This window comes from Lithobates pipiens, unplaced genomic scaffold, assembly GCF_037356315.1.
Source record: "Lithobates pipiens isolate NorthernLeopardFrog02 unplaced genomic scaffold, aLitPip1_a1.2 Scaffold_1, whole genome shotgun sequence".
Taxonomy (NCBI): domain Eukaryota; kingdom Metazoa; phylum Chordata; class Amphibia; order Anura; family Ranidae; genus Lithobates; species Lithobates pipiens.
The window spans coordinates 189,691,888-189,707,478 of record NW_027507685.1 but is presented as its reverse complement, the minus strand read 5'-3'; the positions used below and the strand labels follow the sequence as shown (position 1 = coordinate 189,707,478).

At 43.7% G+C, this 15,591-nt stretch overlaps 1 protein-coding gene across 1 annotated transcript in view; it reads right to left on the bottom strand.

Annotated features, from left to right (window-relative positions):
- Nucleotides 1–10,047, bottom strand: part of TMEM268 (transmembrane protein 268) — a 133,237-nt gene extending 123,190 nt beyond the window's left edge. The window contains exon 1 of the mRNA XM_077479046.1: nt 9,929–10,047. The gene's annotated coding sequence lies outside the window, so the exon portion shown is untranslated. The remainder of the gene's footprint in view (nt 1–9,928) is intronic.
- Between the last annotated feature and the right edge of the window lie 5,544 nt (nt 10,048–15,591).

Below are 15,591 nucleotides of genomic sequence, written 5' to 3'. Positions count from 1 at the left end.
CTCGATCAGCTTTGCACATGTAGAGAGTGACATTTTTGCCCATTCTTCTTTGCAAAATAGCTCAAGCTCTGTCAGATTGGATGGAGAGCGTCTGTGAACAGCAATTTTCAAGCCTTGACACAGGTTCTCAATTGGATTTAGGTCTGGACTTTGACTGGGCTATTCTAACACATGAATATGCTTTTGATCTAAACCATTCCATTGTAGCTCTGGCTGTATGTTTAGGATTGTTGTCCTGCTGGAAGGTGAACCTCCACCCCAGTCTCAAATCCTTTTGCAGACTCTAACGGATTTTCTTCTAAGATTGTCCTGTATTTGGCTCCATCCATCTCCCCACCAACTCTGACCAGCTTCCTTGTCCCTGCTGAAGAAATGCATCCCCACATTATGCTGCTGCCACCACCATGTTTCACGGTGGAGATGGTGTGTTCAGGGTGATGTGCAGTGTTCGTTTTCGGCCACACCCAGTGTTTTGCTTTTAGTCCAAAAAGTTTAATTTTGGTCCCATCTGACCAGAGCACCTTTCTTCCTTGTTTGCTATGTCCCCCACATGGCTTATTGTGAACTGCAAACAGGACTTTGTATTTCTTTCTTTCAACAATGGCTTTCTTCTTGCCAGTCTTCCATAAAGGCCAGATTTGTGGAGTGTATGATTAATAGTTGTCCTGTGGACAGATTCTCCCACCTGAGCTGGTCATCTCCTCGCAGCTCCTCCAGAGTTACCATAGGCCTCTTGGCTGCTTCTCTGATTAATGTTCTCCTTCCCCGGCCTGTCAGTTTAGGTGGACGGCCATGTCTTGGTAGGTTTGCAGTTGTGCCATACTCTTTCCATTTTCGGATGATGGATTCAACAGTGCTCCATGAGATGTTCAAAGTTTAGGATGTTTTTTATAACCTAACCATGCTTTAAACTTTTCATAACTATATCTCTGACCTGTCTGATGTGTTTCTTGGCCTTCAAGATGCTGTTTGTTCACTAAGGTTAAAAAAAAACTCTGAGGCCGCGTACACACGCGCGGACTGTTCGCCCAACTTTGTCCGTCCAACAGTTTCGGCAAACAGTCCGCTCAAACTTAGCATGGACGGACATGGCCACACACGACGGACGAACAGTTTGCTGAAACCGTGCGCGATGACGTGAACGGCACGTACGACGGGACGAAAAATACGACGTCCTATACACTGCATTATAGCTTTCGGCGTGAAAATCCTTTCTGAGCATGCGCGCAACTTTGTTTGACGAACAAGCCTACACACGAGCGGACTGTTCGCTGAAACAAGGTTTCAGCGGACAGTTTTACGGAATTTCCGAAAAACCTTGTCCGTCAAACTGTCCGCTGAAACTGTCCGCTGAAAGCCCACACACGAGCGGACTGTCCGCCCAAACACTGTTCAGCGGACAAAGTTGGACGAACAGTCCGCCCGTGTGTACGCGGCCTGAGGGCTTCACAGAACAGCTGTATTTATACTGAGATTAAATTACACACAGGTCAACTCTATTTACTAATTGGGTGACTTTTGAAGGCAATTGGTTCCACTAGGCTTTAGTTAGGGGTATCGGAGTAAAGAGGGGCTGAATACAAATGCACGCCACACTTTTTAGATATTTTTTTTTTTTTTATTGAAAACCATTTATAATTTTCCTTCCACTTCCCAAGTATGTGCCACTTTGTGTTGGTCTATCACATAAAATCCCAATAAAATACATTTAGGTTTTTGGTTGTAACATGACAAAATGTGGAAAATTTCCAGGGGTACAAATACTTTTTCCTGACACTGTATGCATGTGATGACAGTATATGAATAAGCCTGGTCAGGAATCTGCTGTAAGTCATTTAAAAATTATTTTCTGGGAATTCAGCATATACCTAAATGAAATATGTCAGCGCACGTGAGGCTGACTGTACAGTGATTATTCATGTTAGTAACAGATGTGTGCACAGCGACAGGTCTGCAGATGCAGTATATATGCCACTCTGCACGGCACCTGCTATGATTGATCACCTACACCCGTTATAGGAATATCACATACTATGCATGGACTGATCGCTGTCCAAGCGACGTCAAACGCCACTTTCGCCCAACGGCCTTAAAGGGGAATTATTTTTATTTTTATAAAAAAAAAAAAAGAGATTAAATGTTTTCTTTTTTCTTTTTCTTTTTTTTATTGCATTTTTGTGTAAATGTTAGATCTGGTGTCTTTTTGACCCCAGATCTCACATTAAAGAGGTCCTGTCATGCTTTATTTCTATTACAAGGGATGTTTACATTCCTTCTAATAGGAATATAAGTGACCCATTTTTTTTTTTTTTTTTTTTTTAAAGGGCAGTGAAAAATAAAAAATAAAGAAAAATAAGACATTTTTTAACGCACCCCTTCCTGCCGAGCTTGCGCGCAGAAACGAACGCAAGTCGCGTCCGCATATGAAAACGGTGTACTCAGCGTAACATTATCTTTCACAATAAAAAATAAATAAAAAATAGGGCTAACTTTACTGTTGTTTTATTTTTTTTTAAAAAGTGTATTTTTTCCCAAAAAAGTGCGCTTGTAAGACCGATGCGCAAATACGGTGTGTTGCAAGTATTGCAACGACCACCATTTTATTCTCTAGGGTGTCTGGAAAAAAAATATATAATGTTTGGAGGTTCTAAGTAATTTTCTAGCAAAAAAAAAACGATTTTAACTTGTAAACATCAAGTGTCAAAAAGAGGCTCGGTCCTTAAGTGGTTAAAGTGGAAGTAAACTTCCATCGATTGTACCTATAGGTAAGCCTAGAAAAACGTTTACCTATAAGTACTGTAAATATCCCCTAAACATGCACAATTTAGGTAATATTTACTGTACATTCAACCAATGACATAATCGGCGCATGCGCTCTGAAGGACCGCCCACCCATGTAGTTTCTTCAGAACCCTGTGCCGTGACCGCTGGCTCCCGCGTTAATGCGGGAGTGACATCACGCAGTCTGGCCAGTCACAGAGCTGGAGTCCACGGGCCTGGAAGGAAGACGGGCGAGGATGGATGTGGCCTCCAGCGGTGACAACGAGGCCTTCGTTTGCAGGTAAGTTTACCATAATGTGCTAGTATGCAATGCATACTAGCACATTATGCCTTTGCTTTGCAGGTCCAGAAGAAAAAAAAGCAGCACTTAACTCTCTCTTTAATTGGAATTGCCCAGGGAAAGTTTGACAAAATATGGTCAAATTGGATAGATGATTGGGGCTCTATGGGGGATGTTGGCTCTTTCTATAGGGGATGAGACCTGATATGATTTCTTATATGCTTGGCTGTGCTCTCTTTGCTTTATTTCTTGTGTTTTGTTTGATTTTCTCCTTCCTCCCCTCCACACACTTAAATAATTTGGCCATGTGCTCAGTTTATGGTCTGGAACCCTGTACTTCTCATTTTATGGATTTCATGTGCGTGTGCTATGTATACTGCTTATTTATTTCTTCTTGTTAAAAAAACAAAACAAAATCTTTTTGTAAAAAAAATAACAATTCATCCAAGCTGAGGATTCACTATTTGACCTGGTTCACACCTATGCATTTTTAGTGCACTTTCAGTTTTGCAGTCCAGACTACAGTCCATTTAACATGGTTTCCTATGGGTAGAGTTGTCACCTGTCCGGGATTTACCCAGACAGTTTGGGTTTGGAATCACGTGTCCAGGTTTCAGACCACCTGAAACCCAGACACCTTATTCAGACCGGACTATGGCTTCCCAGCAGGGTTGCTGGCTGCAGTTGTGTAAGTCGAGAGTGTCTGTTACACTCTTTCACACTGCCCAAAGCCAGCACTAACACTCCCCCCCCCCCCACACACACAGACAAGAGAGGAGAGAGGGCTCGTTCTGCACATCCTCCTCCTGCCTTTTCCCCTCTGTGTTTGTCCACACTCCAATCCCCATCGCTGTGCCTCAGAAAAGGAAAGTGGAGGCCAGAAATTTGAAGTCTAGATTCGTCAGATACATCTGGATGAGAGGTGCTGACTGCCAAGGGTTGAGTGAGCTCACCATCCATCCCTGTCTGTGACTGTCTCCCCCCGCCTCCCTCCTGCCTTTTGAGTGAGTAGACTAAAGTAAATCGGGGTTCTCAGAGCACCCCTTACATCAGAGTTCCCCTTTACACCAGAGGCCACAGTGTTCCCCCTTACATCAGAGTACTCAGTGTTCCCCCGTAAATCGGGGTTCCCAGATCATCCCTTATGTTAGAGTCCCAGAGTTCTCCCTTACAACAGAGTCTGCAGAGCCCTCCCTTACAGTGTAAGGATCCTTTCACACGGGGTGAATCAGTGCTGATCCGCCCCGTGGATATACGCTTGCACAGCGGGGATCGCCGGAGCGATCTCTGCTGAGCAGGAAGATGACAGGTCCGTCTCTCCACACTGCGCAGGGACGGACCTGTCACAGCGCCGCTCTCCCCTATGGGAGATCGGGTGACGACGGACCACAGTGTCCGTCATCACCCGATCCGATGACGGATGGAAAAATAGCTTTTTTCCTCCATCACACTTTTTTGGATCGGAGCAGGTTGGATGTCAGCGGACTTGTCACCGCTAACATCCGACGCTCCATAGACCTCTATGGAGCATCCGTTCAGGTCCGCCTGAAAAACTGACAGGCGGACCTGAACGGATCGTCCGTGTGAAAGGGGCCTAAGGGAACTCAGAGTTTAGATGTAAAGGGGGAACTCTGCGGACTCTGATGTAAAAGGGGGACTCTTGTTGTTAACTTCATATGATTAGAAATGTTATTTAGTTGCAAAATATATGTATAGTTTATACTATAAAAAAAAATTGCTGTGTGCTGCTAAAGTGTTCGGGTTTGACTTGAAGAAAAGGTGGCAACCCTACCTATGGGTCATGTTCACTTCTTTGCATTTTATAGAAAAGGGCCAGGGTTTTTATTCCAGTTTTTGGTTCCATAGACTTCAATGGATGAAAAGCAGTTACTGAAAACTGCAAAATGCACCTGGAATATGCAAACTGCACCCTGCATATGTGTGAATCAGGCCTAAAACCCTTTCTGAAAAGCTTGTTTACACATGAGATCCAGGAGGGGAGAGGGGTGATGATGGTAAAAACACGCAATTGAGCCACATTTTTACTGTCTCCAAACTGCTACACCCATACACTGCAAAGGTAGCAGCCGGTGGTGTACGCAGGCAGGAATTAAATCCCGTCACATTCGCTGCCCAACACCATCCAATGAATGCACCCCATTCAAGTGATGGCTGCTTTTTTATCATAATACAGTGGCAGGTTGGCTCCCCTGCCCAAATCGCCATAGCTGTACTGCAGGCAATTTAAGAGGTATAGGGGGCATGTGATGTAGGGGTTGATGCACGTGCCCGACGGCCACGATTGTTCCTGAGAGAGACCTAACGGAGGTCTGTCAATGTAAACAAACAGATCTCCATTCTGTCAGGAGAGAGGAGACTGATCTGTTGTTCCTACTGATTAGGAACAACAATCTGTCTCCTCCTCCAGGCAGTCCCTTCCCTCCACCCCCAGTTAGAAACACTCCCTAGGACACATATTTAACCCCTTGATCTCCCCCTAGTGTTAACCCCTTTCCTACTATCGACATTTATACAGTAATAAATGGCTATTTTTTAGCTCTGATCGCTGTACAAATGTCAATAGTCCCAAAAACGTGTCAAGTGTCTGATCTGACCGCCGCAATTTTGCAGTCCCACTAGAAATCGCAGATCGCCGCCATTGCTAGTAATAAATAAATAAATGCGATAAATATATCCCCTATTTTCTAGACGCTATACCTTTTGCACAAATCGATTAATATACGCTTATTACAATTTTTTTACCAAAAATATGTAGAAGAATACATATTGACCTTCTTGATGAGGCCATTTTTTGCGAAACAGCACTGCATTACTTTAACTGACAATTGTGCGGTCATGGGACGCTGTACCCAAAAGAAGTGTATGTACTTTTTTCTCCCACAAATAGAGCTTCCTTTTGGTGGTTTGATCACCTCTGTGCTTTTTATTGTATTGCAGTGACATTCTGACACTTTTTGAGGACCAGTGTCACTAATACAGTGATCAGTGTCACTGGCACTGATTGAGAAGGTGTTATCATCAGGGGCGATCTAAGGGTTAACTGGATTCCTGATCAGTGTTTATATGTACTGTGGAAGGTGCTTTTACTAAGGGAAGACATGGATCCTAGTCCCTGCTTTGCAGAGAGACACAGGATTCATGCCTTCCTTCCTGTCAGAACAGTGATCTGCCTTGTTTACAGAGGCAGACTGCCTTTATGCCTCTCTGCTGGAGGATCAATGGCTGCCGGCGGACATCGAGTCCACGATACCCGCCGCTGGGCTTCTGCTGTGTGTGTATGCGTGCCCCCTACCCGGAAAAGCCAGATCACCTATAGATACATGTGATCCAGTGCAGCGGTACCACTCTGTAGCAGTAAAACTGCTTTAGGTCGGCTCTTAAGTGGTTAATAAATTAATCAGAAATGAAACAAAACACATTTTTTTGCATTGTGCGCATCTCTATGCACTACTTTACAAAACACGCAGCAACCCGATCACATGGTACTACAGAAGCATGCCACCCACTAAGTTTGCAACCTGCATTTGGAGCGTCGTTAAGTTAACCAGTTCACATTGACCGTACGCAAATTCGCATTCATGGCTTGGAGGGGTTAAACTGGGTACCTGCAGGCATCACCCCGGTACCATTTTTTTGAGCTGGCTGTTGGCTTTTTAGTGATAACAACTGATGTGGCTAAAAGCCGCATTCAGCTTTAACCACTTGACCACTGGGCACTTAAACCCCCTTCCTAACCAGACCAATTTTCAGCTTTCGGTGCTTTCACACTTTGAATGACAATTACTCAGTCATGCAACACTGTACCTATATGAAAATGTTGTCCTTTTTTTCAAACAAATAGAGCTTTCTTTTGATGGTATTTAATCACCGCTGAGTTTTTATTTTTTGCTCTATAAATCAAAAACAAAATCCTTTGTTCCTGTTAAAATTTATTGCAGAGTATTGGCAGAATATTGGTGAGTATTGGCAGAATATTGGTGAGTATTGGCAGAATATTGGTGAGTATTGGCAGAATATTTGTGAGTATTGGCAGAATATTGGCGAGCATTGGCAGAATATTGGCAAGTATGGCAGGGTTGCAGTGTATTGGCAGAGTATTGCAGTGTATTGGCAGAGTATTGCAGTGTATTGGCAGAGTATTGCAGTGTGACAGAGTATTGCAGTGTGGCAGAGTATTGGCAGAGTATTGCAGTGTGGCAGAGTATTGGCAGAGTATTGCAGCGTGGCAGAGTATTGCAGTGTGGCAGAGTATTGGCAGATTATTGTCACTGAGCAGCGCTGTGGGCACTACACATCCAGCCCACAGCGCTACTGCCATCTCTCACCTCGCACTGTACCGATCGGTACAGAGAGGGAAGGGAGGAACTGGCATCATGACATGATGCCGGTTTGTTTACAAGTGATCGCTCCGTCATTTCATGGAGCGATCACATGGTAAAGGCCGCTACCAGTGGCCGTTTACCGCGATCCGTGATGCGCCGGGTCTTCCGGACCTGGCGGTCACCGATGTTTGCGGGAGCGCGCCCCAGGGTGAGTGAGAGCGAGATTCCGGGAGGATGTCCATGGACGTCCACCTAGAAAAACCTGACTGCGCTGTAGCCGTCTTTCGATTATGGCCCAGTCGCCAAGGGGTTAATTGGGTCCCCAATGTAAAATCCCAGAAGCAACGTCACTTCTGGTTTACTCGGCTGCCAATGACGCCAATTTAAAAAAAAATTATAGTATTCAAAATTGCTTATTTTGGTGTTCTGAATACTTTTAAGTGCAAAGAAGGGATTGGGGTCTTTTTGACTACCTGTCACCACCTATTGCTGTCACAAGGGATGTTTACATCCCTTGTGACAGCAATAAAAGTGATCAGAATTTTTTTTTTTAAAGGGAAAATGTAAAAAAATAAAATAAAACAAAAGAAAAAAAAATTAATTTAAAGTGTCCCCGTGTGCTCGAGCAGCAAAGAAAGCGCATATGTAAGTCATGCCCACAAATGTAAATCACCCCGATCATCAGAGCGACAGTAATAATTCTAGCAAAAGATCTCTTCTAACTCTGAACTGGTAACATTACATTTTTTTTTTGTAACGGTGTCACCTATGGAGATTTTTAGGTACTTTAGTTCGTCACCATTCCGCGACTGTGCAATTTCAAAGTATGACATGTTAGGTATCTATTTACTCAGAGTAACATCATCTTTGACATTATACAAAGAAAATTGGGTTAACTTTACTGTTTCTTTTATTTATTTATTTTTTTTTTTCATGAAAGTGTTTTTTTTCCCAAAAAATTGTGTTTTAAAGACCGTGACCGCCGCGCAAATATTGCACATAAAATATTGCAACGATCGCCATTTTATTCTCTAGGGCAGTGGTTCTCAACCTGGGGGTCGAATGATGATTTGCTAGGGGTCACCAAATCCTGGCCTGTTCCTGAAGCCTGCATCGCGCTCTCAGCCTTTTCGCGGCCGCCCACTCAGCCTCTTCGCAGCCGCCCATTCAGTTCCCAGCATGGGTGGGGGGCAGAGACTAGAGGTCAGCTGACTGGTGAGGAATGTGAAGTGGGAGGGGGCTGGAGGAGACCCTATCTCTTGATTTCGGCATAGGTGTCACTGCTGCGAGACACCACAGAGCCTGAGACACAGTGAAGCCAGAGTCACAGTAGATAACACTACCTGTGATTATAGTTGCCATTAAAAGTCCCCTCTACAGTTCTCAGATCAGAAGATGACCTTGATCAAGTGCACCTACGTTGGCTGATCCCAATTACTCCCCAGTACTGCCACTGATCCCAACTACCCCCCAGCACTGCCACTGATCCCAACTACCCCCCCAGCACTGCCACTGATCCCAACTACCCCCCCAGCACTGCCACTGATCCCAACTATCTCCCCAGCACTGCCACTGATCCCAACTATCCCCCCAGCACTGCCACTGATCCCAACTATCCCCCCAGCACTGCCACTGATCCCAACTATCTCCCCAGCACTGCCACTGATCCCAACTATCTCCCCAGCACTGCCACTGATCCCAACTATCTCCCCAGCACTGCCACTGATCCCAACTACCCCCCCCCCCCCCCCAGCACTGCCACTGATTCCAACTACCCCCCCCCCCCCCCCCAGCACTGCCACTAAAAGAAATAATAGAAAGAACAAGAAAGACTGCTAGAGAGAGGGATGGGGGAAAAAACAAGAAATTAGAATAGAGAGAGATAAAAGGGAAAGAAAGGAGATCGAAGAGAGAGAGAGAGAGAGAGAGAGAGAGAGAGTGGTATATCCTAAAACGTACCATAAGGGGTCTTAATACTGTACGAGTGGAAGGGACTCTGGGAGCGCTAAATGTCCGTGGGTTAGGGGCGCAAATTACTTGGGTGCTGACAACCCACGCTACAAAAATAATTTTACTGTTGTTGGGAAATTTTATCAAGGGGTCATGGCACTAGAAAGGTTGAGAACCACTGCTCTAGGCTTTCTGCTAATATATATATATATATATATATATATATATATATATATATATATATATATATATATATATATATATATATATATATATATATATATATATATATATTATAAAATGTTTGCGGGTTCTAAGTAATTTTCTAGCAAAAAATACAGATTTCAACTTGTAAGCAACAAATGTCAGGCTTAGGTGTGAAAGGATTAACATTGACATCTGCTGCAGATTGCATTTTGAACAAAGTGCTGGAATTGCGCAAAGAACAGTTCTCGTGTGAACTTGCCCTTAAGGTGACAGAATCCACCTGCACATACAGCCGTCGTCTGGCATTACATACAGCTGTAAAAATTGATCATTTTAAAGAAAAAGAATTAAGAGTTAAAGTTCCTACCTAGTAACAGCTCCGTAGGCAGTCGCCGCTCTACCAGTCTCTGAGAGCCTTTCACCAACGTTCCTTCACTTTCTGCCCTGCTGTCCCCTCTGGAAAGTCTGAACCAAAAGAGCTGTTCTCTGTTCACACCATCCTGTGTCTCCTCCTTCCTGTCTAGCTGCTCAGTGCTAATGAAGTCATGCCTATGTGCCATGATGTATATCTTAGTCAGTAATCTTAAAGTTTTACTAAACCCAGGAAACCCTGCATTCACTATATCTGGACTCTCACAGTACACAGAACATGGAAATGCAATTATTTTAGTAAATATAAACTGCTAAATACCTTTTCTCATCAGCAGTATATAGCAGTAGCAGTATAGCAGTCTGACTTCTATCAGTGTCTGGTTAAAGCTTGTAGGAGTTCTATGAGGCTGCATGGCCCTCTGTCTTGACAGTGTTGATTGGCCCTGTGCTGATCACATACACCCTCCCAAAAAAAAAAAAAAAGCAATAAACACCAAATTGAGCATGTGCAGAGTGCACACATGGCTCTGTTCTGTCAGGAGATGGATTGGGGACTGTGGAAGAAGAAGAGGATCAGAGAAGACTGAATCAAACAGCCTTTTTACACAGTGCAGAGACTTAACTCCTTAGGTTCTATAGTGTGTATAACAAGCATGTTTTACTGCATTTCATAGCTCCCAACTGTCCATGATTTGAAACGAAGTCCCTCTGACCTCATTTGTCCCTCATTTTGGGCTGATTAGTTAAACCCACAATTGTTTTTTTTTACCACTACTATTCCTTTATATTGGCTCTTGGAATGTAAAAATGTAGCAATTTAGAAATCAGATGAAAGGTTTTTGCGCTGGAAAAAACTTTTTTTTAAGTATATAAAATGCACTTTTTATGTATCTATATAGATCAGTGAGAGACAAATGAGGAGGAATGAGGGACAGAGGGGCATTGCTCCAAATCCGGGACAATCCCTCTAAATCAGGGACAGTTAAAAGCTATGCATTTGTAAAGGTCAAAAGAATAGTAGTGGTAAAAAAAAAACAAAAAAGAAAAACACTGGTGGGTTTTACTGATAATTTTTTTTTTACTTTCATATAATGCTCCATATAATGCATGGCAGGGGTGTGTCCTATGCCTACATACTTTTGCTAATAGGCGTCCTTCGATCCCATCACGGATGAGGCATAGATGTGGCACGGATGAGGCACGGATGTGGCACAGATGAGCACTGTTGTGGCATGGATAGACATGGGAGAGGTCCCAGTATCGGCCCATCCATAGGGGGCGCAGCCCCCCCCCCCAGGCAGTCAAAAAAAAAAGTTTAAATAAATTTTTTTAACATGTCCTTTTAAAAAAGGTCCTTGTGTGCACTGTGTAGTGCTATATGGGAAGCGCCACGTCTATGCAATCACGAGATTGCCAAAGAGGCACTTCATTTTCCCCACAAAGACTCACTCTGTGGCGCAGTCGATCACGCCACAACTTCCGGTGCGATGGACTGGCCGGGCGAGTACATAGCGCATAGACTTCAGTCAGGAGTCTGACTGAGCGGAGCTTCCAACGTCACTGAAGGAAGTGACGTTGGCACTCGACTGCTCAGTGCAACGTCCCGCCAGAGATGGAAGCTCCTGTTTATTGTTGGTCGGCGGTACAGGAACCCCCCCAGCTTATCAATATTACTATTATTATTATTGAATGCAGATATGTGCAATTTACAGGTTGCAGAATGCAGTTATGTGAGATTTATAGGTTGCAGAATGCAGATAGTTTCATAGTTTCATAGTTAGTTAGGTTGAATAAAGACACCAGTCCATCCAGTTCAACCTGAGTGAGTGTCTACAATTGTCCCTATTCCTGTACATTGCACACTCAAATTGGTCCCTACCCTCAAGCAGCCCACAATCCAAGGTCCCCATCCATATACTAGGGCCTTGGATTGTGGGCTGCTTGAGGGTAGGGACCAATTTGAGTGTGCAAATTGAGTGTGCAGATATGTATGATTTACAGAATGCAGATATGTGCGATTTACAGGTTGCAGAATGCAGTTATGTGGGATTTACAGAATGCAGCTATGTGTGATATAAAGGTTGCAGAATGCAGTTATGTGCGATTTACAGAATGCAGAATGCAGTTATGTGGGATTTGCAGGTTGCAGAATGCAGTTATGTGGGATTTGCAGGCTGCAGAATGCAGATATGTGGGATTTACAGAATGCAGTTATGTGGGATTGCAGAGGCATGGATGGACTAGAATGAGGCATGGATGAGGCAGAGGTGAGTGCTGCTGCAGTCTCCCTCCTCTCCTCACACGCTGTACCGATCACTATGTACAGCGTGTGAGGAGAGGAGGAGAGACGGTTTGTTGACAAATGATTGCTCAGTCGTTGGACGGAGCAAACCCGTGGTAAAGGGCTGCTGTCATTGGCCCTTTACTGTAATCCGCCGCGAGCGGGCGTGCGGGAAGCACGAGTCTGGGAGGACATCATTGTACGCCCTCCCAGAATTAGCTGACCGTGCTGTAGCTGTCATTCGGCTATGGCCTGGCCAGCAAGTGGTTGCGCCAGTGACAGCTACTCTTTATGGAAGGATATGGAGTCTAGAAGACCCTAAACCCCACCTCTGAACTTCAAAGTATTCAAAACGGCAAAATCAGCGTTTTTGAATACCTTCGAATTTCTTTGAGTCGGCGCTGCCGAGTAAAAGTGACATTGCTTCTGGTTTACTACACTGGAGACCAGATCAAAGCCAATTCCAGCTTTATTTGGGCCTTTGCCAAGTGGGCAGACATGCCGGCTGGTCGTTTGGGTCTCCCAATGGGCCGGGGAGACGCAGGCAGAGCGGTAGAAAGGGGGTGGGGGCGGGATGTTCCCTCCCACTGCTTGTTAAACGGCCCAGCGGCTCACCGGTTATTATCACTTAAAAGCCTGCTGCCTGCTCTAAAAAATGGTACCGGGTGGTGCCTCTGGCTGCAGGCATTTCCCCGGTAAAACCATTTCAATAAAATGACGTACAGGTCAGTGGGTAAAGTGGAACTTCACCCCTAAAAACTAATTGTTTGTATCTGGCACCAGCCCCTTCCCCCAAACATGGACATTTTTATTTCCCTAATAATATTTACTTTTTTGTGCTGCAGGGCAACACATCCACCTTTCTTGCCTACTGTAGGTGAGAATTATGTTGCACCTGATCCACGCATACCTTCCAAATATCTGAGATAGGAATGAGTTACACCTATTAGTAAAAGTATATAGGTATAGGACGCACCCCCTGCCACTCCCTCTTTAAAGAGGAACTGCAGTCTGCTCACATCATTTTTAATAAAAACATCTTTGCCATTCTGAAGCTTCCCTCCAACACCTTTGCATATTATTTTATATATACTGTGATTCTGTACTTGCCAAATATGCTGCAGAAATCTCCCTCTACTGAGTCTGGCTGCATCCATTTTAACCACTTCAGCCCCGGAAGGATTTACCCCCTTCCTGACCAGAGCACTTTTTGCGATTCGGCACTGCCTCGCTTTTGCACGGTTGTGCGACGTTGTACCCAAACAAAATTGACGTCCTTTTTTTCCCCACAAATAGGTTTCTTTTGGTGGTATTTGATCATTTCTGCGATTTTATTTTTTATTTTTTGCGCTATAAACAAAAAAAAAAAGTGTAAATTTTGGGAAAAAAAGCAATATTTTTTACTTTTTGATATAAATATCCCCCAAAAATATATAAAAAAAAATGTTTCCCCTCAGTTTAGGCCGATACATATTCTAAATATTGTTGGTAAAAAAAAAATTGCAATAAGCTTATATTGGTTTGCGCAAACGTTATAGCATCTACAAAATAGGAGATATTTTTATGGCATTTTTATTATTAATAATTTTTTTTAGTAATGGCGGCGATCTGCGATTTTTATTGTGACTGTAACATTATGGCGGACACTTGACACTATTTTGGGACCATTGTCATTTATACAGCGATCAGTGCTATAAAAATGCACTGATTACTGTGTAAATGACACTGGCAGGGAATGGGTTAAACACTAGGGGGCGATCAAAGGGTTAAGTGTGTCCTAGAGAGTGATTCTAACTGTAGGGAGGATGGGCTACCACTGACATGACAGCGATCACTGCTCTCGATCACAGGGAGCAGTGATCTGTCACGTCACTAGGCAGAATGGGGAAATGCCTGGTTTACATAGGCATCTCCCTGTTCTTCCATTCCGTGACACGATCGTGGGCACACGGCAGACATAGAGTCCGTGAGACCCACGGTCATGGAGCATGCACGTGCCCACAATGCCGCACCTTAAAGGGGACGTACCTGTATGCCCTTTTGACCACCCGTGCCATTCTGCCGACGTATATCGGCATGCGGCGGTTGGGAGAAGGGGTTAACTGTGGGCAGCTGAAGCTGCTGCCTGTTCACTTCTTGGCTTTACACAGAGGCACACCTCCAGCTCTGCAGCTCTCATTGGCCCTCTTATGACTCATCCCCCCTCCCTTCCTGGCAAACGCTCACAAGAGAGAGAGAGCTGTGCATGATGTCATAAGCCTAGGCTAATGACCAGACAAGAAAAGGGAAGTGTGCTGTATAAGGTATTTATTGGCAGAAAAAAAATGTTTTACTATCCAAAAATAAAACAACAACAAGGGCAGAATATTTAATAGATGGAAAGTTGAAAAATTGACTAAAGTTCCGCTTTAAAATCTGAGGATTTAATATCACTATAATAAAGCGGAATTCTTTGCAGATATAAAAGATATAAAAGATACCGTTAATGACGCTCTGTATTCTTTCATACAAAATTGATTTTTATTTTTTTATTCAAGATTCATATGTGCCTGAATTTGACCTGTATTGCAGGGCTGGAGTGTGAGAGGAAGAAGCAGCACAGGGAGCCATTCAGTTCACAAGCTGACAAGAAGCATGCCAATAGGAGGAGACAGAAGAGGTGACAGAGATGAGCTCTGACGACTTTTCTAGAAAAATTGAACAAAAACAACAGAAACATTAAACTATCATGGGAGATAAGTAATGAAGCCATCACTTTCCTGGATCTTGAAATAATACAGGACAACAATAAACTTCTTTCTAAAACACATTTTAAGAGCGTAGACCGCAATAGCTACTTACCATTGGAAAGCTGTCATCACAGGAATTGGCTGTACAATATACCAAAAGGCCAACTCATGCGCCTGAGGCGCAATTGTACACAAGAAGAGCATTTCCTTGACCAAGCTAGCAATATGAAATTAAAATTTATAGAAAAAGGCTACGATGAAGGATTTATCAATAAGAAAATATCAGAAGTTGCCAATTTAAATCGCAAAGACCTTATAAAAAATAAACCCCACAACGTGACTACACAGGACAACATTCCCATTATTTTAGACTTTAATGTGCAGTTCAAACAAGTTGAAAAAATTATCAAACGCAATTGGGAGATATTACGCGCAGATACATGCCTCAAAGATATTTTGCCTACTCGCCCAAAATTTGTGTACAGGCGAGCCCCAACCATCAGGGATAAACTGGTAAAGAATATACCAGATCCACCAAGTAGGGGTTTTTCCTTTTTTACAGGGAAAGGATTCTTCCCCTGCAAACGATGCTACGCATGCACTAAGACAAAGCGTCCTAATGAAAAGAGAAATGAGTTTACCTCAACC